Source organism: Charadrius vociferus, unplaced genomic scaffold (genome assembly GCF_000708025.1).
Source record: "Charadrius vociferus isolate BGI_N301 unplaced genomic scaffold, ASM70802v2 scaffold52, whole genome shotgun sequence".
Classification (NCBI taxonomy): Eukaryota; Metazoa; Chordata; class Aves; order Charadriiformes; family Charadriidae; genus Charadrius; species Charadrius vociferus.
In genome coordinates this window covers 1,864,961-1,890,953 of record NW_009647572.1, presented here as the reverse complement: position 1 = coordinate 1,890,953, position 25,993 = coordinate 1,864,961, and the positions used below count along the sequence as shown (strand labels likewise).

At 41.6% G+C, this 25,993-nt stretch overlaps 1 protein-coding gene across 1 annotated transcript in view; it reads right to left on the bottom strand.

Annotated features, from left to right (window-relative positions):
• Positions 1-25,993, bottom strand: part of NELL2 (NEL-like 2 (chicken)) — a 200,328-nt gene that overhangs the window by 169,383 nt on the left and 4,952 nt on the right. The window lies entirely within an intron of this gene.

The window sequence follows — 25,993 nt, the reverse complement described above, 5'->3', positions numbered from 1 at the left end:
CAGGTTTGACACAGACGTTCGAGGATGACATTTACAGCTTGCTGTGGTGGTCGGAGACGTTCCAGGCAGCTTTGGATCAGGGACTGTATCCAGACCCCATCCCCAGACCCTGCTCACTCGGAAAGAACAGCAGACACTTGTGGTACTGGGCTCTGCCTTCCTTCTTGCGGGCACAAACTGCCATGTTCCCCAAATCCGGCACAGATAATTTCAAAGAAATACAGTCTGCCTGGTGTCATGAGTGGGACTGCAGTGGAACAGAATATTAATGCCTGTCATACATCCATTTAGCTTTCAGTTGAGCAAAGCCAGATTTTGGGTCTTGCAATGTACAGAGAGGAAAAAAAAATAGTTTAAAACATGCTTGTGACCTCCAAGGTACAAATTTAACAGTTCCTAGTATAGTCTAATTACTTCTGCAATATCAGGAGAGAGAGTATCACAGGATCTCTTACACTGTCTGACAAATAATAGGCTTTTCAAACTTGATCTGTATGGTTTTCATACCCAAAGGCATGTTTATTTGGCAAACTGTAATAGTTTCAATGATTCTATCAGTCTATCAGATCGTTAAGAAGGCCTTTAAGTAGTGTAGCATTGTGTAGTAGCATTAACAGATCATCAGACTCCAGTTCTTAAAGGACGTTGAATTTCTACTGCCTAGAGAAAAAAACATAGAAGAAGGGGAACAACCTGGGCAGTGAGGGACCTGTCTACACTTTGGTGCGGACACCTAAGCCATATCAGCCTCTCCTCCTGGGAGATCTGTAAAGACTTGTTAGCTTGGGTGCTGTGGTGCTGGGACATAGTGGGTGGCTTCTGGACCTGAGGAGGCAACTTTGAACAGCGCTACACTCTGGCATGGAAACATCTGGAGGCTTCTGAACCCCGCTTCACTGCAGAGATGAAACGTGCCCAGCGCCAGTCTCCCCAAATCTGCCTGCAGCTGAAGGGAGACCTGACTTGCATCATCAGGAAGAAGAAATGCACACTGCGCCTTGGCCCACGCTTCCTTGGGTTGGTCCTGCAGATGTCATAAAAGAAACCCAATTCCAAAGAGCCAGAACCAACAGTCTGGTAATACACTTGATGAACAATTCCAGAGTGTAAATGTACACCGTGCATTTTAAAATTTGCTTGACTTTATAGCATTGCTTTTTAAACCAAAAAAAATAAAAATCTCTGTTAATTAATATAGCTAAATCATTACAGGACATGATACTAAACAAATTCCATTATTCCCTTTTTAGAACAAGCAAAAGGAAGAGAAAGATTCGGGCCCATATTTTCTTACACATTAACACATTAACATCTACGGACAAATTCTAACACACATTTTAGATCCCACTCCTTGTCCCCTTAATAGCAAAAATGCACGTAGAGCTAGGAGGACCAGGTTCAAGTACCTGCTTCATCTGATTGCGACATATGCTTCATCCTGGCTTATCTCTGTTGCGAGTGAGCACCCAACTCTTGAGTTATTTCTAGCAGAAAATTATTTCACCATAAAATCCTTGATTAGTCCAAATCTAAGTGGTCTGTTTTTCAAAAGTCTGAGCACTAGACATTTCTCATGAACATCACTTGCAGTTTTACTTGTTCAAGCACATGTAAAGCTTGAGATCCTCTACATACCTGCTTGGCTGTGGGAGTTAAGACTGTTAACGGGGACAAATGACAGTCAATAGCTTCAGTACCTAACCACTGATGGGAAAACAATTTTAGAAGCTGGGGATTCCTTGCATTCTTGGTTTTGAATTCTAACAACAGTGCAACCTAGAGAAATAAATCAAACATCTAAAATAACATCAGTGTTTTTTTCTTGGGTGGGGAGGAGGATTCAGGAGCCAGGTATGCTAAATCACAGGTGTGTAGTAACAGAAGGCATAGAGATACAGGCGGGGAGGGTTACTGATGGCTGAGAAACCAGTACCAAGTTGGGAAGAAATGAAGCAACTGTGGATAAGTAACTTTTATTCAAAGGGAATATCAGAAGACATTCAATGTTGATCACGTTTTTTTAGAGGAGGATGAAGGTAGGAGTTAAACTGTGCCACCTAAACCATTCGGGGGATTCGGGGGGGTGTAGGAGAAACTGACTGTTAGCAGACAAATTCTAGGTCCTAGAAAAACAAATCCAGTGCTGTAAACACACCGCATACCTGTGGATCAAAATGATTAAGCATGAGGAAATACGATGTGTAACGAAGTTCATTAGGTTAGTAACAACAGGTTTTGATTCAGAGAGTATGGTCCCAATTACAATAATTACGATGAGAATAATTATGATATCCCTGTTTACATGAGTATTTCCCTTGAAGCTGATAGAATTACAAGTATGGGTGAAAGGAATCATATCCAGGCTAAATAATTTAAGCAAAATATCAGCACTTTTAAAATGAAATTTCAGCATTTAAAACAGGACTTTTTCTTCCAAAGAAATAATTATTTTTAAAAAATGTGATTCATAACTTTAGAGTGGAAGCTATTTATAACCTGTGCTTTTAGCAGATCCCCACAGTTCAGAACAAAGAAACAAGGGAAGGCAGAGGATAATTAAATGGTAAAATTCAAGGATTAATTTTGATCCCCAAAGCGTCTTTCTGGAATGGATACCCAGTGAAAGCGATGCAAATAAAATGGAAGATTTGTCAGGCAAGATACAACTCATACAGTAAGACAAAGCTCTGAAAGTACACAATAACAGTCAAAAACACATGACGACAAATAAGTGATGCAAGTAAATCACATATGGAAAGCTGACGATTATATGTAGGCTTACTAGACTGCTAAGTGTAAAGGAAGAGAGCACAGGGTGAGAAAAGATTGCAGTGAAGGTAAATGATTTATTTGCATGTCAGAAAAGAAGGGCTGGGGGTGAATCTTTACTCTGAAGTTACATGTAATGATGTGAAAGCCCTGTTGGATAAAAGATATTAAAAATACCGGTGGTGTAACAACTCCAGAAATATATGTTCCAATAATTCATGTTACCAAATGGAATTCATCAGAGATTCTGAGGAAATCCTAAGAATGAAGCACAATTTCAGCCTACCATAATTTATCATTAAAGATATGTAATTCATCATTAAAACAGCCACTTTGCTGGATAACTGGAAAATGGCCAACACTGTAGCAATCTTTAAAATAGCTCTTAAGGCTGACCCTCAGAACTGAAATCTAGAGAATCTTAATTCATTAACAGGAAAAATAGTTGAGAAAATTGTTTAAAATAATTATAAAACACCTAGAGGCGATATGTAGGAGAGAAAGAAAAAATCAGGATGAATAAATTGCAAGTCAGCGCGGATCAGCAGAGATAAATTGATATACTTATCAGTGAGGATAAATTGTGCTTTCCTAACCTGTTCAAATGTTATAAAGAGTTAGCAAAATATTGACTGAAAGAGAATCACGGGATATGCGTTTACAGAGACATTTGATAATATCATTCATGTGAGGCTTTCAAGCAAACTCAGTAACCCTGGGGTAGGAGATAAGGTCTTTGTTATGGGTTAAAGAGAGAGAAAAGGATGGGAATGTATTGCAGATGATTGGGATGAAAAGGTGGTAAGAGTGGGATACCACAGGGACTGTACCAGACGATCACTGCTAGGATTAATTCCACTCTTTCTCCGGCCCCATCTATTTATTAATGACCAGGAAGAGAGGGAATACAATGAGATGGCAAAACTGCTGACAACACAAAGCTGTTAAATTAGATAAAACTAAGGTGTCTGTAAATCACTCTTAGGACTTGTTGCAAAGCTAGCAACAGGAAAGGAAATTATGTTCAGCATAAGCAACTGCAGAGATATGGCCATAAAACAGACTGCTTAAACTGCTTATACTCATTAATGGGGTCTGAACGAATTATGGGAGAGCCTTGCTGATTTGCATTTGGGAGAGCAGAACTACTACATTTTGTTGCTTATTTACAACTAGAGGGATTATTTTAAAATAGCAGATAGTACAAAGTACCTTCTGTTTGCCTATTTAATTTGGAAGGGGGGGGGGTGGTGTTCATTTTATCTGAACCCTTCCTAATCTCTGAGTAGTGCTCAATGCATACGGTGACATACCACCGCTGAGAAGGGCAGTGGCTGCCTCTCTCTTCATAGCTGAGAAATCTTGGCAAGCAGATGGCTCTGAACGGTGGGGCCAGCGAAGCAGTCTGTCAGAGCCTCGTTCCTTCACCCAGTCTCAGAGCCAGAGGACTCCTGCTGCGGGAGCTTTTATATCTCTTCATAAAAAAGACCGACGACATGCTAAAGATAGCCTCTGCTTACATGGGGCGAGCCAAACTGTGCGCAGAGGAAAATGAACAGCCTGTCCTTATTGCAAGATATTTTTCACAGATTACAGTGCTGATAGGAGGGGGTTTGCTTGAAAGCTCCCGTTGGCTGATCCACTGAAGAATTTCCTTCCCTTCTTCTGACCCCAAATGGGGTCAGAAGACATGAAAGGCAGCGGGAAGATGAGGAAAATGCCACAGTTTTGTGCATTGAATGCGCTGAAAACCTTATTCTGGGATCAAGCCCCTTTTTTTCCTTGCACTGATGTAAACATGGAGTAGCTCAGCAAAGAGCCGCCTAAGCAGCAGGGCTGTGAGAGAGACCAGCAGGCGGACGGACCAGCACTTGGGTACCAAGCTGTCATTGCCGGTACCCAGCCCCACAGCATGGGCGCTGCGGGCATCTCCATCACTCCTGCTCAGCTCTGTGGGTCAGTTCAGCCCAGAGCAGGGGAAGAGGATACAGCTGACGGGCACGGGCTGATTTCCCAGGACTACCAGAAGACTCTACATGCTTGCCTTAATATCCCACTGGAGCCAACCTCTAATGAATGAAAGGAACGTAAACATTTCCACTTCCCCCATAATGAAGTTATACATCAGTGGAAAGAGGAATTCACTTCTTCACCTGTTCAGGTGACTGCAATATCCCTTAGAGGATGGGAATAACTCAATAAAGACAACATAAACACAGAGCAGCAAATCTTGTGTGAAAGCTTGGGGGAAGGAGGGAGAATAAAGGGCACATGACACAGAAATAGTAATCACTGCTACCCCGTCTGACCTTTCCTGCTTATACATACCTGCCTTTCTCTGCATCTGTTACGGTTTACAGTATCTTTTGAACACAGGTGAGCAGAAACACATATGATCTTCTGAGCCAAATACCTTTTACCCTGCTACTAATTCCTTCCCAACTCTGCTGCAAATTCTCACCTGGTACATTTTGGAGCATCATTAGCTGTTTTCACAGCCATATAGCACAGAGGGGCTCGTGGCCATCCTATGGTCAATCAGTTTGTTCATCTCTGCTTCCTCCAGTTCATGAACCCCTTTCTTACAGCAAAAGTTCTGGTGATTAGTCTTCAAGGACATGATTTTGCACTTTGGATTATTAAATTTCATGCTGTTTCTATTCTGCTGTTCCACAAGGTCATCTAATTTTTCCTGCATAATAATCAAGTCTTCCTCTGGTCTGTATTAGCTGTATGTACCAGCTTTGTGTCAGCTGCAGATTTTGTAAGCGCATGTCTAGTTCTTGCACCAAGGTCACGAAGGAAAACATCAAACCAGACTGGGCCCAAGGCTGCCCTCACAAGGAGTATAACTGTTGCTCCCTGCTCTTGTAATCCTGCAACCTCCTCTGTTCTACAATGTCAGAATTAAGCCTCTGCCATCTTTTACTCAAATATTAGTTCCTATCAGGCACACACAGTCTCACTACTTTCCTTGAACCTAGATAGATTCGGTCCACTATATATATATCTGTATCTCCCTCCTCCACTCATGCCATGAAGCAGCATGTTTCTCCCTGGAGGTGGCAGGAGGAGGGGTGCCAGCAGAAGACAAGCACTCTGGCAGCAGCTCCTGGGGAGCAGGTGAAGTGTCAAGATAGACAGAAGTAATGTTTGGGACATCACTCAGTCTTACTTTTGGTTTTCAGGGTATTTTCATTACATCTTTAATAGGTTTAACAAACATGCAAGTTCAATAGTATTGGGGGCATATCTTTCAAAAACCTTTGAAAGACTCTTAATGAAAGGAAGGAACGTTCAGAAAATCTCCTTGTACTGGCAAAGACTCTATATAGTTCCTGGCTGTCCTTGCAGCTTTTCCAAAGCAAATGAATGCTGGGGCGTGCATGGGAAGGTTCCTGGGAGAGGCAGGGCTGAAGGCCAGGCCATACCAGAAGCAGAATAAAACTGCAGCCTGAGGAGAGACTTAGAGAGCAGAGAGGGCAGGACTGCTGAGCAATGACAGCAGATATGCTTATCCACCAAAAACTGAGCAGGAGCAGCTCAAAGGGACCAGCTTGTCCATCCACCGGCCTCTCAGTTGGACACGGGAGTCGACTGGGTTGCCTTTCAGCTACATGTGTAGGGCTCTGACATCCGAGGACTTGTGGAGTTTATAATATATATGCAGCTGTCTATAAAGCAGGGAAGCATCAGCTTTCCGGGCCCCTCACTACCCCATTTCACATGTCAGCCCAGCAGCCAGCGAGCACTTCTCACCTCACCCAGCACTCGCTGGTGGAGGAGAAGATGTGGTCAGGACTATTGCCAGTAAATTATGTGAAGTGTTTGCCCTGCTGGTGGCAGATTGCTCAGGTTTCCCCTCTCAATATGTTTAAACCCTACAATAAAACGTCTGTTTGCTGAAGGCCATCTGCCTCACTTGCAGTTTGGGAGTGGGGAGGTGTCACTCACTGCTTGCCCAAGCTGGAACCCAATTTCCCACGTTTCTGAGTGGGCGATGAAGCCAGCCTTTACTTCAGGTTTTTACTGAAGGCAGCTCGAAACTGGATGAGGTCTCTCGAGCTGCTGATCAGTGCTGGGCGGTAGGGCTGTGTGAGAGCCATGTTTGCTTTTCCACAATCGTATGGTGCCGTGGCAGTGGGGCACGTGAACTTGCTGCCAGCGCTGTGTGGATGTGGCTCGGCAGCACCCACTCTGGAGCTGGCTCCCACCTGGCCAGGTCACCGCAGCGGTAGCGATGCTTCACGCCTGACTGCGACTGGCTGTGCGAATGTGCCCTCCCTTTTGCTTTTTGCCTCAGGAAAGGATGACTTCTATCACCTCGCCCCACGCTGGAGCTGGCTCCCACCTGGCCAGGTCACCGCAGCGGTAGCGATGCTTCACGCCTGACTGCGACTGGCTGTGCGAATGTGCCCTCCCTTTTGCTTTTTGCCTCAGGAAAGGATGACTTCTATCACCTCGCCATCCTCATTCACATCCCGGCACTATCCCCTTCCCAGATCCTGGGAACGGGATTGGTTTTCTGTTTGGCCATACGTGGATTAACCTTTCATTTTCATCTGTCAGTCAGCAGTTCCCCCACTTCTTGCCTTCTTGTTCTCTTTTTATTTCAGAGGATATAGTATCTCCTGCTATTTACTTTAATTTTCTTCACGAAGTGCAGCTCAGAGAGGCTTTTGAACATTTTTAGTTTATCTCTGCTTTTTCTGACCTTTGAGACCTAGCTCTCCTAACTGTCAGTTCCTTTTCCATTAGAGGCAGGTTTCTTCTCGGTCTTAAACGCTTTCTGTGGGTGCTTATTTTTGCCAGGTGGGTCAAGTTTCCTTTCCTACCGTTTCCCCTTTGTGCCTGCAATACACAAGAAAAATAATACACACTCCTGACTTAAATTAACTCCAAGCCTCCTTCACATTAAAATTCTTGAGCTCCTTACTCCACTGAGCCTTATTTCGTACACACAAAAAATTGCCATTCTGAATCCAAAACCTTAGTTACAGACCTGTTTTAACTGCTTTGTAATCATCTGATCAAAGATGATTTTTGACAGCCAGTTCCTTTGTAACTCTGTAAGGATCTGAGTTAAAAGCACAATCATCTCTGGTTGATATAGTGACCCTATAGCAGAAAATGCAGACCTTCTCATCCAAGAATACCAGGACTTAACAATGATTGCTAGCATAACTTTCCAATCTATATATACAAGTGAAAAACTCCTACCAACAGATAAGTCTTCCATCATCTTACAGAGATCTCCACCCATATATCCACAGCTGAGCCTGGGGAGATCCACAACAGATGGCTCTGACAGAAACATATTTTCTACTCCATGCCTTCTGTTCATCAGAAAGCTTCTGTTCCTGTACCTCTTATTCCCACCATAAAGACCTGCATGACTTACTAACACCTTTTCTTGCCCTTCACGATTAAGCAGTTTCCCCAGAAAAAAGCCTAAAAAGCAGAGAAGTTTTGATGGCTATTTCAGCAGCACTCGTATTTTACTTTGACTTTTGGGATGTTCGCTGTTTTTGTGAAGGCCACAGCAAGCCGCAAGCAATTGCATGAGACTATCGGCTTTCATTAAAGAAAAAAAGAAAAAAAGAAAAGCATTCGTCACTCATGTTCGTAGATAAAAGCTTCAAATTATGACTCAGATGCACCTAAACCCTCTGAAGCTAGAAAGGAAATGAGGCAGTACCTGAAATGAATTTTTAAAAATCCCAGTGTAAGCAGTGTCAAGAATTTTGGAGTCTGAGCCATGGGTTTTGAGCACTGAGCTCGGTGGCAATACCGTGCTAAGCAGAGGGAGAGAGAACTGGAGCCGGCTTTATGCCTGTCTGTGCTGTGGAAAAGAAAGAGGAATCCGCACACAGAACACACCTGCAGACTCACAATTCTTGTGCTAAAATTGCTCATATCCTCCTACCATTGCCACCAGGAACCATGAGGTGAAGCAGATTTCATAACCTTGAAGTCTTCTCAAGCAGCCAGGAAAGTGGTACAGAACATATTTTCACATGTAATAGACTTTTACAGATACAGTAATGTAGAAAATGGTTTAATCAATTACTACATGCTGCTGATCTAGAGAATGTTTACCATACAGTTAAGATACTTTGCATAATCAACATGGACCATGTCATACTAATGGTAAAAATGCTGAAATAGTCCTATCTATGAAGCAAACTTATAGTAGAAGGAAAACCTTTCTTCGCTTGATCTCAAAGCTCTCTGTGATACACTGTATTTGGACCCAGTAGAGGCAACCCAAAATTTGCAGTGTTCATTTTTGTGTGTATTAAATAACTCTGAATAAAATCTGTTAGAAAAAGACACATTAGCATACAGTTTGTGTTACAAGAAAGAGTATGAACTTCTGACAATTGAATTAATTACACAAATAGATCTTTAAAATCTTGACAACTAAGAAAGAGCTCATCCAAACACAGAGCTGTAACAGTCTTCCTTTAATTTCTGACCTAATTTTGAAAACATACTTTCTCGCCTTTGTTTCTGCTTTTTATTGTTTTTCCCATCCTTGGATATCAATAATACACTTGTGTCATTTTTCAGCTGGATGTAGAGACCATGTGGATGCCATCTCATCTTACTGTTCACAAGGTTATCGTAAATAAAACAACATAAAGCATTAATAAGGAGCAGAATAACATGTAATGCAATTTTGAAGAATTCACACCACTGTTATTCATCTTCTGTGACCATTTAATAGAGGAGGTGTCTGAAAGGACAGATGGGAATTGAACGCAATACACTTGGAAGAAAATGGAGATTACAACTATCCCTCCAATAATTTGAAACTGATTCTCAAGCTCCTTCAAAAATAAATGCAGAGCTCAAGGTCAGAGAATACATTACTTGGAATCAACCATGAGAATGCAGGAGAGCCCCATAGCAGATTTTGCTGTCTGCAGTTATCCTACATTTGTCTTCATCAGCAGCATAGTATCCAGGTTACTGCAAGTGTCTTGGAGTACTGGGCTCAAGTAGTTTATTGATTGCGATGTAGAAGTAGCTATGCAATGGGAGCAAAACTGCAAATACCCTGCCCTCCACACACCGGGTCACATGTACCACTGATGGATTCTGTAGGTCTGCCCCACTGTTTGCTAAGCCACATCTGTAAGCGCTGGCACGCGATGCAGTGGGGAAATGTTTCCATGACGATAAGCATCGCTTCTTCCTCTCCCCTCCACTCCTACTTCTTCCTACCTCCTCCTGGCTCGCATTCATGATAGATTGCTTTGCAACAAGTCAGTACCACGTTGAAGATGCTTTTGGATACTAGCCTATGAGACACGATAATTCTGCTCTCCGGGTGACATGCTGTGGGGGAGGTAGACAACCATGGAGGATCTCTAGTCTTAGTCTCACTACCTCTTAGAGAAGGTAGCCAAGAAGAAACTACTGTAACAGTTGAGCTCAGAAAAGCAGGGAATGAACTTCTAGCTTTCCAACTCAGAATTATCCCATAATTCAATATCATTCAGAATCTCATTTTTAACAACTTACTACACAGCCTTGCTTTCTCCAGAATCCTTTTTGAATTCTGGTTTTAGGGGAGAAACTTGTCTTCTTTTGGATTGCTCAGCACATTTCTGTCTTGTACTGATCTGTCATCTGTGTTTTTGACCAGCAGTAGTCTCTTTCTTACAGCTCTGTGGAAGCAGATGGCAGATATAAAGTTTCAGCTGCCCCCAAACTGTATCATCTCCTGTGGGAGAGGGATAGACTGGGAGAGAATTTGCATTCCCACTGCTGTTGCTTGTACGAAGCTAGCAGCAGCTTCCTTGGCAGAGGGTCTTCCCTAGCAGTGAGACAACCTGACACTGAAAGTCACGATGGGGTTAGGCAGAAGCAGCAGCTTTTCTAACCCTACTTCTGACTTTTAACAAGATGAAGCACTACACATTGACCAGATGCATAAAGAAAAGGCTAAAGTCGGAGATGCATTTTGTTCAGTGTCAGTCTCTCCTTGCACACTCTGGAAGAGCTGTACTGTTCCCCCACCTCCTCCCTCCTCTGCTGCGTCGCTGCCTCGCAGCCCGGGTCCAGCTGCTCCACTGCTGATTGTGAGGGAGCATCAATGCTGGGAGTCGTAACACCACGGCTCCAGTAGAGCAAGAAGGGGAGGGAGAGAGAGCGTGGGGAGACTGATTATGCCCTGTGTCCCTTTCAGCAAGGAGAAGAAGGCAGACCACATATGGGCTGTTTAAAGAAACCAGAGAACTGCTGCTCTAGGATTAAACAAAGCAACCAGATGGGATGCTGGGACTCTCTGCTATTGCTTGACCCAGAATACATTTCTGCCTTCCCTCATGCTCTGGGCAGTATCTGCCTTTACTATTTGGTCTTAAGGTCTTGAAAGGTGGAAAGTGAAAGATGGACGATGGACAGATGCAATGCCAGCCACATGAGTTCTTTCAATATTGCTGGTCACAATTGCATGTCATGACCACAGTAGCCTGCTGGGCCACCCAGGTGCAGGAGTACCTCTGGATTCGTAGAGTACACATACAGTTCAGGGTCCAGAGAATGATAATTTCCAATAAAAAGACTCCAAAAGGTGATGGTCTTGAGGATCACAACCTAATCACAGCTTTCTCCTATATAATTGCGGGACTGGTTTCCTGCACTCAAATGGGATGAGCAGCAAAGGATGCAGCTGAGCTCCAGCTGTTTTATGGGTCTCTGACACTAGCCAGGGTGCAGCAGCTTCTCTGAATGTGAAGGATTATTATCCTTCTCCTTCTCCTTCTCCTTCTCCTTCTCCTTCTCCTTCTCCTTCTCCTTCTTTCTCCTTCTCCTTCTCCTTCTCCTTCTCCTTCTCCTTCTCCTTCTTTCTCCTCTCCTCCTCCTGCTTCTTCTTCTTCTTCATATGAAGGATCGTATTCATTCAGCTTCAGAGTGAGCTTTGAAATTTCCACCTTGATGCCCCTGTACTTCATCAGACTAGCTCTATCAATCGTGTATTTCCAAACATGGTCCATTGAGATAGCTCTAAAAAGGAGCCAAACCTAGAACAGGCATATAGAAGTCAAAAAAAGAGAGCCTCAAGAGGTACTGAGTAGAATAGCCTTAGACCATAATGCCAAGGAAAACAAAAATACTTCAAAATTGAGTTGGGTTAGGAGGATATGCCTAACCTACCCATTTCTTACAATTTTACTAAATAGCTCATGTTGTAAGAAAAAAAAAAACAAGTTATTCTCCTCAAAACTAGTGGGTATGAAGAGCAGAGCCCTAGTGCAGCAGTTACACTGAAGAAAGCTGTTACTGAAATAAATATGGGCCATGTCCTGCTGGTCTTATTTATTTTGGCAGCCTCATGGAAGTTGATAGTTCATGTGAATAAATGAGAAGGATTTAGCTTGAGGTGACAGGAGGTAAGCCCTCAAGCAGTGGCAGAATGGAAGTGAAACTGCCCAAGATTAGAAATCTAATGTTCTCCCTAGATTAATCTAAATAGGGAAGACTGAAACTGTGTGGTGTTCAGCCTACTGTACAGCAATCCATCATTAAAAATAGAAGAGGCGGAGAAGAAAAATAAGATGAGAAAAAAGTAAGATTTCTCTGCAGATAGGTTTCTGAAAGGTACATTTCTCTAAAAAAAGAAAAGGCTGCAAGGATTGGATTTGCATATTTAATCATTGCTTTTTAAAGATCTTTCCACTTTGAAATTTCAAAGCATAAGGAATTTATTAGTAAAATGACATTTTGTATTGAATTTGAATATATTATAGCTTTGATGATAACCTTTATACAACAAGAAAGATTTTTTTGGATGTACTCTCATCTAAAATTAATAGATATACATTCTGTGCAGCCAAATGTTTAATTTGCTACAAGGACTACTACCATTTGTATTTCTTGTAAAAAGTCTTTAGAACTATGCAGACACAACATGGTCACCTTTGTTAATCTTTTCATAAGTAAGCGGTCTTGTTTCATGTAAATTTTTAAAGGAAATTTGGTCTTGCACTATAAATGTTTGGGGTAAGAGATGGAATCTCATAAAGACTTCAATTCACTGGTCCACACTGCTACTTTTAAAATACGTGTGAAAATCCGTAGAGACCCACGATTTTCCTGTAATCAGTTCACCACATTACAAGTATAATGTTTAGGGATGTCATTCTATAAAGGGCAAGGGAACTAGTTTTAGATACCTTATGGTACTTTTACGTGGAACAACTGAGCCACCTTGTAGCCTGTCGGGTTCATTTCACGTGTGCATGGTGTAAATTATACTTTTCCCTTTTGCTATCTATTCCCTATAGTCATGGCAGGAACAGCTTGCACCAAAACTGTCAGTTTTATAGCAAAAATCTGTCAACATGCAGCGCATATTCTGTGCAAAAATGTCAGGGTGCATTTTCCTGATGTGCATGTCATGCATCATTTTCATCAATCTTTTATTTTTAGGAGAGCAGGAAAAAAACTCTTTTTTCCTTTGCAGAAAAGAAAAAAAGAAAGCAAGAGCAATTTAGTTAACATTCCACATGACTTCTATTTTCTTCAGGAAGGCAGAGCTTTGTTTCATCTTCTACTATATATTCTACACACTGCACACTTGTTTCTAAAAATATTAGAAAACCACATCACAGTATCAACTGAATGTCCGGAGTTTTGCATCTTAGATCTTCTCTCTGACAGTTAAGTGTCTCTACAGTTATCCAGTGTTTGTGCTGGCTTTCTACTTGCTTAGACTTCTGAGTCATACAAATACTGCACATGAGAAAAGGGAATAAGTATGTGCCTTAGAAAATTACACAGAACTGATTGAAAATCTGGGGGACAAGTTAGTGTTATTGTGTAAGCTTATAACATTTCATATCAGATTATAATCACTGCATGCAATAGGGTGATGGGTAAGAGAGTGCCACAGTGGTACATCTTGGAAGTTGAAACAGGTAGACTGGCACTTCATTTGTATGAGTATGGGGTGACTAGGTTATGTATAAAGACATGTGGGTGACAGATGTTATTCCTTCCCCAAAGGAAGGAGTATTTCCCCCATTGCAACTGATGAATAGCGCACTGTATTTTCATCATAGAATCATAGAATGGTTTAGGTTGAAAGGGACCTTGAAGATCATCTAGTTCCAACCCCTCTGCCATAGGCAGGGACACCTCCCACTAGACCAGGTTGCTCAAAGCCCCATCCAGCCTGGCCTTGAACACCTCCAGGGATGGAGCTTCCACAACTTCTCTGGGCAGATTTTGGTACCAGCTCTCACTTGGATTGACTTTGATGAGAATAAGGTAAGTATGGATTTATTGGATGGAGGGAAGGGAAACTTTGGGGGGATGTAACCACCCTACTTCACTGTCAGCGTGACCTACTACAGCACATATGTCCCTCATCCCAGGGCGTAAGATACTGTCACATAACACAGCCCTCCCTGCCTGCGCTTGATTGGATTGTCGCTTTATCTTCCTATGGAGGAAAGCATCAACTTTTTTCTTCAGTTCTCTTGTCACAGAAGACCCAATAAAGTGAATAATTTTTTTGTTAATATGGACCACCATTAACAATTCAACAAGGTATCATTCAAGATAAACTATCATACTCCTTGCAGAAAATAATTAAAGATATCTGAGATTTGAGCACTCTGGAGAATTAAGATCTTACTGCTTTGACATCCAATGATCTCAAACAGACAATCTAGGAAACATGGCTCAATAGAACTAAAGAAATTAGAAGTAAGGTAGGAATTGAATTCTTCGTGACAAAGTTTCTCAGTCTTCTACAGGACAGTCCAGTAAAGAAAGGTGGATAAGTAGATTCGTTTCACTTCACTTGAGATTTTTGCAATAGAAGTGCTTCCAGCTGAGTTTATCACACGAAATTCCCTTCATCTGAAGGAGACACTTCTAGGTGTTGATTCATCTGACCCATTTTAGATGTCAGCTTCAGGGTGAGATAATAATATCATAGAAGACCCCATTTCTCTCTATGAAGGAAGTCTAGATGAGCAGCTCAGACCTAGATGCATACCAGTTCATCATCAGGCGGAGAAAGTTTTTCACAGCATAAAGCAAGTTAGAAAAATTGATGCAAGTTCTACCACCAGCTTTGCCTTATGCAAGGAGACATCTGTACTTGCCAGAGATGTATGGGTCTGTTCTGAAAGACTTCGTCACTTTAAAAGGCTTAAATGGAGCCTTTATCTAGCACACTGAATTGTCTTAAGAAATAGTATTTCCTTAAACTGAGGGGAATGAACAGTATAGTGCTAAGTTCCATTTCCAAGTATCAACTTCTGTTCTCTCTCTGGAGTTCGGGTAACAAGTGATAGTTCAAAAAGATCCTGTATGAGGGCTTATTCTATTTGGTTTTGCCCCATGATCTGGACAGTCACTTCTACAGCCCAGTTACCTTTGTGAAACCATTCTTTCTGTCTTTCTTAGCATGAAATCTCCAGTTTTCCAAACAACCTAAAGGATTAAAGTCCCTGAAGCCCTAGAGAAGTTAAAGTGAAACTAGATTTCTCTCACTAGACACTGATGAATCTCCAAAAGCTCTACTTTCCCAAAAAAGACCTCTTAAAAATAAATAAGAAATCATAGCTGGCAAAGGTTATGTCCATAGTGTGCCAGAGATTAAATGGCAGAAGATTTAGTTGAACCCAAGGCAGTATTAACCTGGTTACACAGAGCACTGGTAGAAGCAAGGCTCAGCTAAGAAGGTGAGCAAGTCGAGTATTCTTAGTAAACTTGAGCACATTCACACTGCACTTTAAAGACAGGTCATTTGGAGACCTCACTTTCCTCTGAACAAACCAGCTAAAACTTCAGCCAGAGCCTGCAGCTTCTCTTAGCTCTTAGGTGGTGAGTCACTGAGGAGCCTTTTGGGCCACGGACCAACGGGGAGTTTGTGCACCATACTGCTGACAGGGAAGGTTTGCGAAAGCTTCTTTTAATCTGACTTAAAAACCACCTCCCACAAACTGTTTGCTTTTCTGGGGGCTGAACGGCATATGTTCACCTTGGAAGGAGGTTGCTGCAGCACAGAGAGCAGCTTCTCCACCAGTCCTTTAGGCTTACACCCACAAGTCCCCGCTTTTTGCCACTCTCTATGATCCCTTCCCCCTCACTGGCTATTTTTATTCCACTGAAAATATCAGCTGTGAACTAACTAGGCCCATTTTCAGAAGATCTCCCTTCCCATAGAAATGTACAGATACTGTACCCAAACACTTATAATTCATTCAGTGAAGGACTCTCAGCTGCAATGGTGAAATGCCCCAAATGATAAATCACGTCAGCTGAATTCATGTCATAATTTCTAAAATGCTCTTTGAATTCTTTTCCTTCTGGTATATTTACTTTGACTGATTTGTCCTCTTGCAGCTGCCTTTTCTTTCTACACTTGTGCTCACTTCAGTCATTTTGGGTTTTATGCTTTTCCCAATGTATCCCAAATGGAGACAGGGGAAGAGAGTAGTGGAAGAAAAGAAACAGTGAAGTGGTGCAGAAAAGGAAAAGTGAAGTGGTCAGATGTGTTTCCTCCAGCTTTTGGCTTTTGCCTTAAATCATTCTGATGGTTAACCATGAGCCCAGTTTTGTTTTGCTGCCCTGATGCAAGTGGAGGGCTTGAAGATTTGGATTTTTATTTTTTTTTTAAACTAACTTCTGCAAAAGCAAAGCAGAAGACAGTATGTGTTTCTCCATTATGCCGATGAATACGCTCTTCTTTACAACTCCCTCTTATTAAAATAAAAAAAAAAAAAAAGCTGTGTGTATAAATTCCTGTATTCCTACCTATTGTGTGATCAACAAGGATTTTCTGGCTGCGTTGTCCAGGTTTTTATTAGCAGGGGTGACCACAGCCAGTGCTGCAGCGGTGTAATTACACTGGTTCAGGGAGGAAAGATGCAATTCCTTGGAATTTCATTTGCTAAACTGAATGACCTTCTTGGACCTAATCAGAAACAATGCAAAGAAAAATTAAAGCAAGAATTGTCCATTTCCTGCAAAATCTGTCCAAATGATGCTAACATAGCCAGTAATTGCTGGAGCCATTTTATGACTGGACACAGAACACACTTGCAATTTTAGAAACATTTACTCACTGTCTCTGCATGTTTATATCATACTACCAGAAGCTCCTGGTAAAAAGTTCATCTGCTGGCTTGGAAGTCGCTCACAGGTGAGAGAAGCAATAACAACCTTACTCAGGTCACTGAGTGTGAATTTTCAGCCTCCAGTCATAATAACGTTGTTTAATGTAGGTTTAGGGCTATAGAAACTATGTTTTTTTAAGCAGAGATTGCCAAGAAACAAAATGGAACAAGAGCTGTTCAGGCGCCTCTTAATCTGCATGGCTCCGGTGACACAGAGCCATGTTGAAAGATGATGATATTTGATGGGTGGTATCACAGCTTACAGCCTGGGTTGGCCAGTAAAGGAGGAGAAGGCAAAAGCCCAGTGACTAGTAAGGATCATTGTATTCCATGCATGGAGGTAGCCTGGGCCGTGGTGAACTTATCCTTATTGCTTGGTAAACGTTTAGTAGAAGCATAAGGGAAGAAAACTCATTGGTGAAAACAAATGCATGTTATTTAAATCAAACAGTCTCCTCTGCGGGTGTTTTCATGCACAGTAAACAGGTATTTTCAAAGCTGAGTATGTTTCTGAATATGACAGTTCTTTATACCTGCTTAGACTCAATCCTCTGCATATAATGTGTATACACAGGGGATTTTTGAGAAAAGCACAGAGCAATCTGAGGAGACGTGTTTGGGATGCCTGGATGATGATTCAAGTGCCTGACAAGGAACTTCGGGTTGGTTGAGGGGGTGTGAGGTGTTGCTGAGCATCCACGGGCAGTTCGTATGCAGCATGCGCTGCCCTGTGCATCCAACAAATCCTGTAGAAGGAAATGTCAGAAAGGGGGAATAAGTCTTAGAAAACAGAACTAACACTGTCTTGCAGTGATTTGTAGCAACTAATACTTCAGGAACAGAAAAGTCAGAGTACCTGCAGGGAGCGAGGAAACCACAGAGAGAGCTACAAAAGATGAGGGGAGGAAACACCATGAGCAACCTTATACATTTGGTCAGACTCCTGGAGCTTGGATCCAAATTTTCCCCTTTCTGTCAGCTATGATGATGTGTGGGCTCACCGGAGAGCAAGGTTTCCAGTTCTGGTAGGGCAGGACTGTATTTTATGAAGTGAGCTGGATAAAAATTGGGGCCATTGGGGAACTTCTTGATGGCCCAGCCAAAACATAAGGCAAATTCTGGAGTCAAAACTGCCAGACAGAGTGCTATGAAAACAACTTGTCCTCTGAACACCAGTTCCTAAACATCTCAGAACCAGTGGGTACTTTTGTCTTTAAACTTTCAGGCTTCAAGTCTCCATCTGAGGAAGAGGATCCTGATTATGCCACATACACACATCTCATGAGACTTTTGTGAAGATCTCTTTACATGTGTGGGATTTTCTGATGTGGTAACAAAAGCCAAGATGGAAATGAATAACTGTTGTCCAAGAACAGTTCAGAGTGTACAGGAAATCAGGCACTAGGCCTCATCTGCATGTATGTATTTCTCTGTCCCTGATTAATAATTCCTTCCCCAATCTGAGAAACCTTTCCTTTGAAGTATGGTATTTATGTTCTTGTTTTTAAAAAAGCAAAAGAGGGAAATTAATATTGTGCAACTGAAGTCTGTACATTATAAATTGGTAACAAGTTTCAGGTGACATTTATACATAGTATAAAGATATTTGCTGTTAATCATAGGGTTCCTTTTCCAGCAGAGAGGCACATGTGACCTTCATTGACCATTTCCTCCAAACTTGCTTCTGAGCAGTTGCTTTGCTATCCTTATCCTCAGACTATTTCCTCTCCAGCTCTTCACTAACACATGCAAATGCTTTTGCTATTTCTGTAGCTCTTTCTAATTTGCTCTCAAGATTCTTTATCAGTCTCTTTCCTCTCCATTCAGTTTTCTTCTACAGAAAATCTGTATTTCCACATCTCAAGTTTCTTATCTCAGTGCTAATTCTCCTTCCAGAGGAGTCTTCTCCTCCCTTCAATTTCTCTGTCTGCCAAGTAATAGCGAGTCTCAGTCTTCACATTAGAGTCATCCAAACTTTTCATCATATCCTTGCTTCCTCCCCAGTGTCTGGCCTCCTTCCCTAGGCTGCTGGGCAAAACAATTTATTTCTCAATGAATGTCTGGACTGCTTTAGCCGAAACTGTTAAAATAATTTTGCTGAGAGGCTGTAATCGCAGTATGGAGATTTTCAAACAAAACACACTTTAGCTTGATCATAAAAATTGGTTAAAATGGTCTTTTATAATCAGGCAGGCTTAAGTGGTACGTAGTGCTACATGCCCCAGATATACTGAAGTCTCAGTTCTCTAAGATTACTGAAGCAAAGTAATCTATTAAAAGTGATATACTGCACCGGCTACGCTTATTCCAATTTATAAAACAGAAAGGTTTCATGGCCAATTTTTTTTTTTTTTTGCTACAATATACAGTTTTATTTCATGCTTCATTAATAAGTGTAGGTGTTCTTGACACAAACTCATCTCTTTCCAACTAGGTCTCGTGCATTCATGCTCTTCCTCACACAGTGCAAAAGAGGGGGGCGAGGTGACTGATAAGAAAAAAGGGGGCATCATTTATTACTTGAAGCCTGAGGATTTTTTTAGTTTCTATTTACAAACCATTGCCAACTTGGCAATTTGCTTAAGGGGGAGGTGATCAGCCTGCAACCAACCAACCAACCCAGCGTGTGCAGTGCCCACATCTCTACTCCTTCCTGAGCCTCCCTGGTTGCTCCCCAGCAGCTGTCACAGAGCAAACACTGTGTTCTGGAGGCGGTACTGGATGGCTGCATCTCCTGAGGCTTGGCTGCCCTGTGTCCTGTCCATCTCCTGTTGTGGCATGCAGGCCCCAGAAAGGCATGGCCAAAACAACTCAGCCAACCCACAGCCTTTGACCAGCCCAAACCGGTGGGCTGGGGAAAGCTAGGAAGGAACCGTATGATTATTCTGCCATTAACAAGTCGCTGTTGGCTGCCTTCTTTGCTAGGTTCGGTCTATGGCAGCAGCTAGAGTGGATCCCTCAGTGGATCCAGAAGCAAGGAACGCTGCACCGGGCAGCTGTGGGGCATGTGCCGAGGAGATGGAGGCAGACCATGAGGCAGGGACTGCAGCTTCTGGTCCTTGCGAGCCACTAAATGAAGCTTTGTGACCTGCTTGCCTGGAAAAGTGTGAAGTTGAAAAAATGGTGGCTCTCATGCATCAACAGTGTATTATTTTTACGAACAAAGATAAACTTTATGAAAGCAATTCCCCAAAAGCGGAGCTGTTTTATCAATTATAGAGCATGTAGTAGAATGCAGTCCTCCATGAACATGTCACCGTAGCTCCTGTTAACCTCGCTTACACCTGTCCTGACGGTTGATAGTAATTCAGCTAAATAAAAAGCCTGTTTGTAACACTTTATACTGCCAGAGAAATGTGTTGTTGTTAGAGAAAAATGGTGAGTTGAAGTATTCTGAAGGGAAAAAAAAATCTCCATATTAGCAAGCACCTAAATAAGGACAGTGTATAACACTGAACTGGTACAACAAATACATGAGAAAATGTCTTATCTAACACAAGAATGCCAAGTCACACCCAAGTTTCATTCTTACAATGATAGTGCATTTAATTACAGTGTTAACTGTATCACAGTAGTAGCTGGAAGATAGAATTTAGTCAAGTAAATTTTGCAAATGTAGAGGAACAGAAGCATTTAAAGCGCTTCTGTTCAAAATAGGTGAGATACCCAGGTGAGGAAGCAGGGATGAATTGTAATTCTGCTTTCAGAGATGAGGACTGAGACACCGAGAGAAAAACTACTCTCCCTGTTCTTCTCTGCATCTCCTTGACTCCAAGGTCAGACGGAAGCATGGCAGTGAGCAGAATTGCACTCAGCTGCTTTTAAGTGCCAAGCCCGGACTTTAACCATGTCCTACCTGAAGGAGTTTTTGCAAGTCAATGCAAGAACAAAAATGAGACATTTGAGCATATCTTATTACACTTAATTAGACAAATTTTTGTCTCCTTCGTTGCCTTTATTATATGCTGATTATATACTGATGGCAGGCATTGTGTTTTAAATTCTTAACAACAAAGCAGGTTTTAAAGTTAATCTTTTCAAACTATCTTTGAATGCCTTTGGCTGTACATAAAAAGAATGGAGAACTCCTTCAAGGAACTTTCCAAATCATAGAGCATACCACAGCTCTATGAAGGAAGCATTTGGAGGAGTGAACTGTGGTCCTTGGCTCATCTTATTTTCTTACCTTGCCATCTTTGATTCATTCTCTGAGCTGGGATTCTTCATTTATTCACAGAATTTATCACAGCTGGTACCTAGATGGAAAATTCTGGGCCACTGACAAAAGAAAAATAAAACCCAATGCTCTTGTAGTTAATTTTACACTGCAGCAGGGAGGTTGGGGAAGCTAAGGAAGTGCCAGACATCAGGCTAGAAAGTGGTCTAGGATCTTGTTTCCACAAAGCACTTAGGCACACTCAGACGTCCAACTTTCTTCCAGGCAGCAGGAGATTGCATTTAGGTAAACGCAAAAGAAATGTACTATAATAAGCCGTCCATATATTGCAGCCATCTGGGATGCATATAAAGTGTATCACCGCAAAATCCCCAATTCGCTGTACAGATCTGTTTAATGGAACTAGTTTTATGTGCCCAATAATTAAGCAGCAGTTGTGCACATTCAGGCATAGGAGGAATTATTTTGGCCATAACTGTGAATTATAACAGTTAAAACAGCTTTCATGCCCTTTTTCCTTAAACTCTAAAAGCTGTTGGAAACAGTCTCTTGCAAGCGTTATTTTGTGCGGGTGTTCTGAAAGTTTGTGTCTAGAAAGAGAAAATAAAGTTTGCCACCGTCCCTCGTTGTTATCTAAAGGATTGCAGTGCCATCGTGTGGCAGCAAACGCATTTTAAATTGTCAATAGGCTACTGTTTGTGGCTCAGAGGGAAAAGAAAAGCCTTGAAAATTAAGCACAGGAGCTGATTTAAGTAATAACTATCCCATGCTAGAGGTTTTCTAAAAAGAGGTACAAGGTAGTAATTGTCACTACTCTTCATCGCATTTCCATGAAGGGTTTCCCAGGTGCTTAGAAGTGGTCTCTTGCTGGCAGGAAAAAACACTGAGTTGTGATGTCAAACCCCCAATAAAAGATCTGTGCTTTAAGCAGTGGAAACACACAAATTCTTAACATTATTGGTAGCTTGAGGCACTATTCCCAAAACCAACAGTCCCAGCTTCACATCTTCAGGGTGCGTCTGGCATCCACAGCACCCTCAGAAAGCCTGGATGCTTGCGCAGTCCCATAACCATGTGTCCAACACCTGATACCTGTCCCTGACACCGGCCCAGAAACTCCTCAGCGTCTTTTTCTGTGTGATGATCCTGACACCAGACTCTCTTCACTCCGTAGCCCCAGCATTTCCACATCTCTTTCTCCCACACAGATCAAGATATATCATTTAAGGTAGGTTACGCTGATGATATACTTAATTTCTGTTATATTTCCATTGTATACATCTCATAAAATTGCCTGCACAGAATGTCATACAACGAACTACAAAAATTTGGCTATTACATTGTAGTTGCCTTGAGAGATTTTGTCCTAATAAGAATTTTTAGTTTTGCTGAATAAGCATTTAATCTGTTTCAGAAATACTGTTACAACAGCTGCTGCTTGAACCTGCCTTGGCACCAGGAAGAAATCTGGAAATCTTTCTCTGTGAATCCTTAGTTTAGAGGCACTGCCATCCCTCACATGAATAGATTCAGGCTCTGGAAATCCCTGCTGAGCTCCCCTAGGATGTGTTCCTATACCTAATCATAATGGGCTAGAAAATCTCATATATACTGGTTTGTCATATCAGTGCTTCCATAAAGTAGTCATCATTCTGCAGATATTCTCAACAAGTCAGTCCCAACAACACAGAAGGAAAGCAAAATTCACTTATTTGCTTGCACAGTCTATTAGTTCTGACGCATGGAGTGGAAAAATCATTAAAGCAAGTTGTTGAATCCTTTGTTTTAAAGAATCATAATTTTTCTTTCCATATCCAGTGGCTATTATTCAGGTAGCTGGAGACGCTGTGCTTTTTTTGAGCATTCCAATCATTGAGAACTGCCCAGCCCATTACAGTCAGTAACAATCATTTTTTGAAGGCAGAGAAAAAGCGTGCAGAGCAGATCAGGTTCAAACTCAGGTTCATGTCATAATCTGAGAACATTTAATTGCTGTCCGATCTAATTCCAGCATGCTCACAACCTGGTAAAAAGCATTACACGATATGTTAGTTGTTTAGATCAGTCTTAGTTCCTCTTACAGGTATTTAATGAAAGAGGATGGCACGTGTGATGACGCTGGCTAAACATGTGCTAGAGACAGAGATATTTATAGTTCCTGGTAATGAAGAGGGGAAAAGGAAAAAGAAAAGAAAGAAAACATAGGTAGAAAACGTGGACAATGTGAAATCTAAGTGTAACGTTGCAGGACTAGACTGACATGGATTGGGCAAGAGGACAAAATTGCTGATATTTTACAACAGTTATAACCATTGAGTTGGGAGATGCAGGGTATATCATCCAGTCATGGAATAGAAGTATGTTTGTATTAATGAAAGCCTCGAGTAGGTCAGAATTAAAAGAGGAGCAATCCAGAAAGCCTGTTAATGACAAAACATGTCTAAAAAAAAAAAAAAAAAAAAAAAAACCAACAGAGTAAAACTGAAATTTGGGGAAAGAGCAGGTGGATAAACAAGGTAATAACAAAGCTGAGAGGGTCTACTGGAGAGCTTTGGTTTAGTATAAATTTTCTCATAATAAACAATGGTCTAAAGACTCATGCTCTGATATCCAGTTGGTCCAAGAGAAATTAAAGACAATGAGTATAGCTCCAGCCTTTCAAATATTTACATACAAACCCAACACTCTGCATAATTCAATGAGACAACTATACTGCCAAAGTCAATAAAACTAAATGCCTTTATGGAAACACTTTTTGGGAAAAAACAACCTGCTCTAAATTTTCTGGAGTTTTTTTTCCTCAGGAAAATATAGCCTGTCTCTTTCTCTTTTCAAATTCTTTTTAGGGGAAGAAGGAGAGAAAAGAGGAATGAAATGCAATACTCTTCAGTGTTCACCTAAGCAAAGAAAAAAGCCTCAACATTAAAGAAAGAAGGGTTTGCTTGTTCAGGAGGTTGGGTTTTTTTCTTTAGGATATATTGTACTTTTACCAATCCTCTGTTAACTATCTACATATGTCGTTACTGGCAAGAGGCATAAATCTGCCGTGAATCAACTCCTGAAGCCATGACCCTTTTCCCAGCAGCCACTTTGCTTTAACTGCTATAGCTAGGTCTGAATCTCAATTTCTCCTTTACCTTTCTGTCTTTAAAAATGTATTATCAGTAACATGCTAGACATGTAGGTCACATCTCCAAAGAGCCCTCACCAGGACCTCTGCGTTCATATCTGAATAAAAAGCAGAGTGCTGACATTTAGCTCCTTGATTGCAAACACAAGTGTTGCCTGTGACCACAATGCAGAGTTACATATCAAAATGCTGTTTCTTTTGCCATTCGGCTGAACTGAAACACGAGCGCTGAACTGGTTAAGAAATTTTTCCTCTAGAAACATTTCACACAATTTACAGCTTGTAATACTAATCTCCACAAATGTTCTAATTTCAGGTTATTTTCCCCATTACACAGACTGCTAGAAAAGCTGCCCCCCAAAACCTGTCATTTTCCAGTGAATGACAGATTACAGAATTGATAAGGGAAGAAAGTGTGAAGTTTTGTGAAGTTTTTAGGAAGCTGCGAAATAATTTCTTCAGTAACTGCCTCATAACTGTAAATAGAATTTAAAATATTTTTTGTAGTTGAATAAATGCTAAACTCTTCTATCAGTAAAAGTGTTTATTTTGAAGTCATTCTTCATCTTTTACATTTATATGGGAAAAAGAGGAATATATATACACTTTAAACTAAAGCATCTTCTACAAATATCATGGAGACTTGGCATGTCTACATTCAATTGAGAGCCTCTTGTTTGAACGGCTTTTTGCTTTGGCCAGATGATTCTTTGGATGTTTAGAAATCATACTGAGCTATTCTTTCCTCTGCATCAGGAAACTGCCACATTTTTGGGGGTTTGATATATTCCTCCCAGAAGGACTGAAAAATGATTTTGCTTTCAGCTGTTGAATTCCATGTAATTTCAGTTAGCTTTACAATTGTATGAAAGTGTCATGCAACTTTCATCAAAGTGGATGGCCTACTGACTTCAGCAAGCCAAAACAAACATTATTTGTCCATCTCTAGTAATTCTGCCACCTTCAGTGACCCACTCTGCTCGTAAGTGAGCCAGCCCTGCACTTTTCTTCTCCATTTGCTCTCTCTTAATAGTGCTCTTCTCTCCAACCCGGTCCACAAATATCCTCACAAATTGACTGAATGGCCTCATCTTCCCCTGTTGGGTTTCCATTGAATCGTGTCCCCTCCATCTGCTTCCCAGAGACCATGCTGGGGAGATCTGTACCTGTGTCCTGTGTCGGGGCATCCTCATTGCTAAACGATGCCACAGGGCAGACAGTCACACTGTTCCTCAGGGCTGGATAGTTTGTCATCCTCCTTTCCCATTTCCACTATAGTTTTTTGCATCTCTTTCTTTGTTATTGTTCTTCCTGAAGCTGCCTTTCATCAGCTTCGGTGTCACTATATCCATTAAGTTGCTCAGTACTAACACCATATTCATCAGAGACACTTTGTAATCACCTTTAGCCTTGCCATCCTGGTCCCTGATCCTCCTTAAGCTCTTCAAATTGAGTGTAAAATGCTATGCCACTGCTTTTTGCCCCCAGAGGGGGCTGACTAGGGTAGATAACAGAAGGCCGTCTGGCTCATCTCTACTACCTCGCCATAGCTCTGTCGAAGTACTGCTTTTGCTGTCCAACGCCCATCTCTGCTCAGTTCACTGATCTCCTCCTTGGTTTTCTCTCTTCGGAAGTGTTATGGAGTATTTATCTGCAGAAGAGAGAAAGAAACTCTAAACTGCAAGGCAAAAGTATCAAACTTTGCTGTTAGAGTTGGAAGATCCATTGCTATAAGCAAGGGCAGCCCCACAGAGGTCAGTGAAGCTGTGT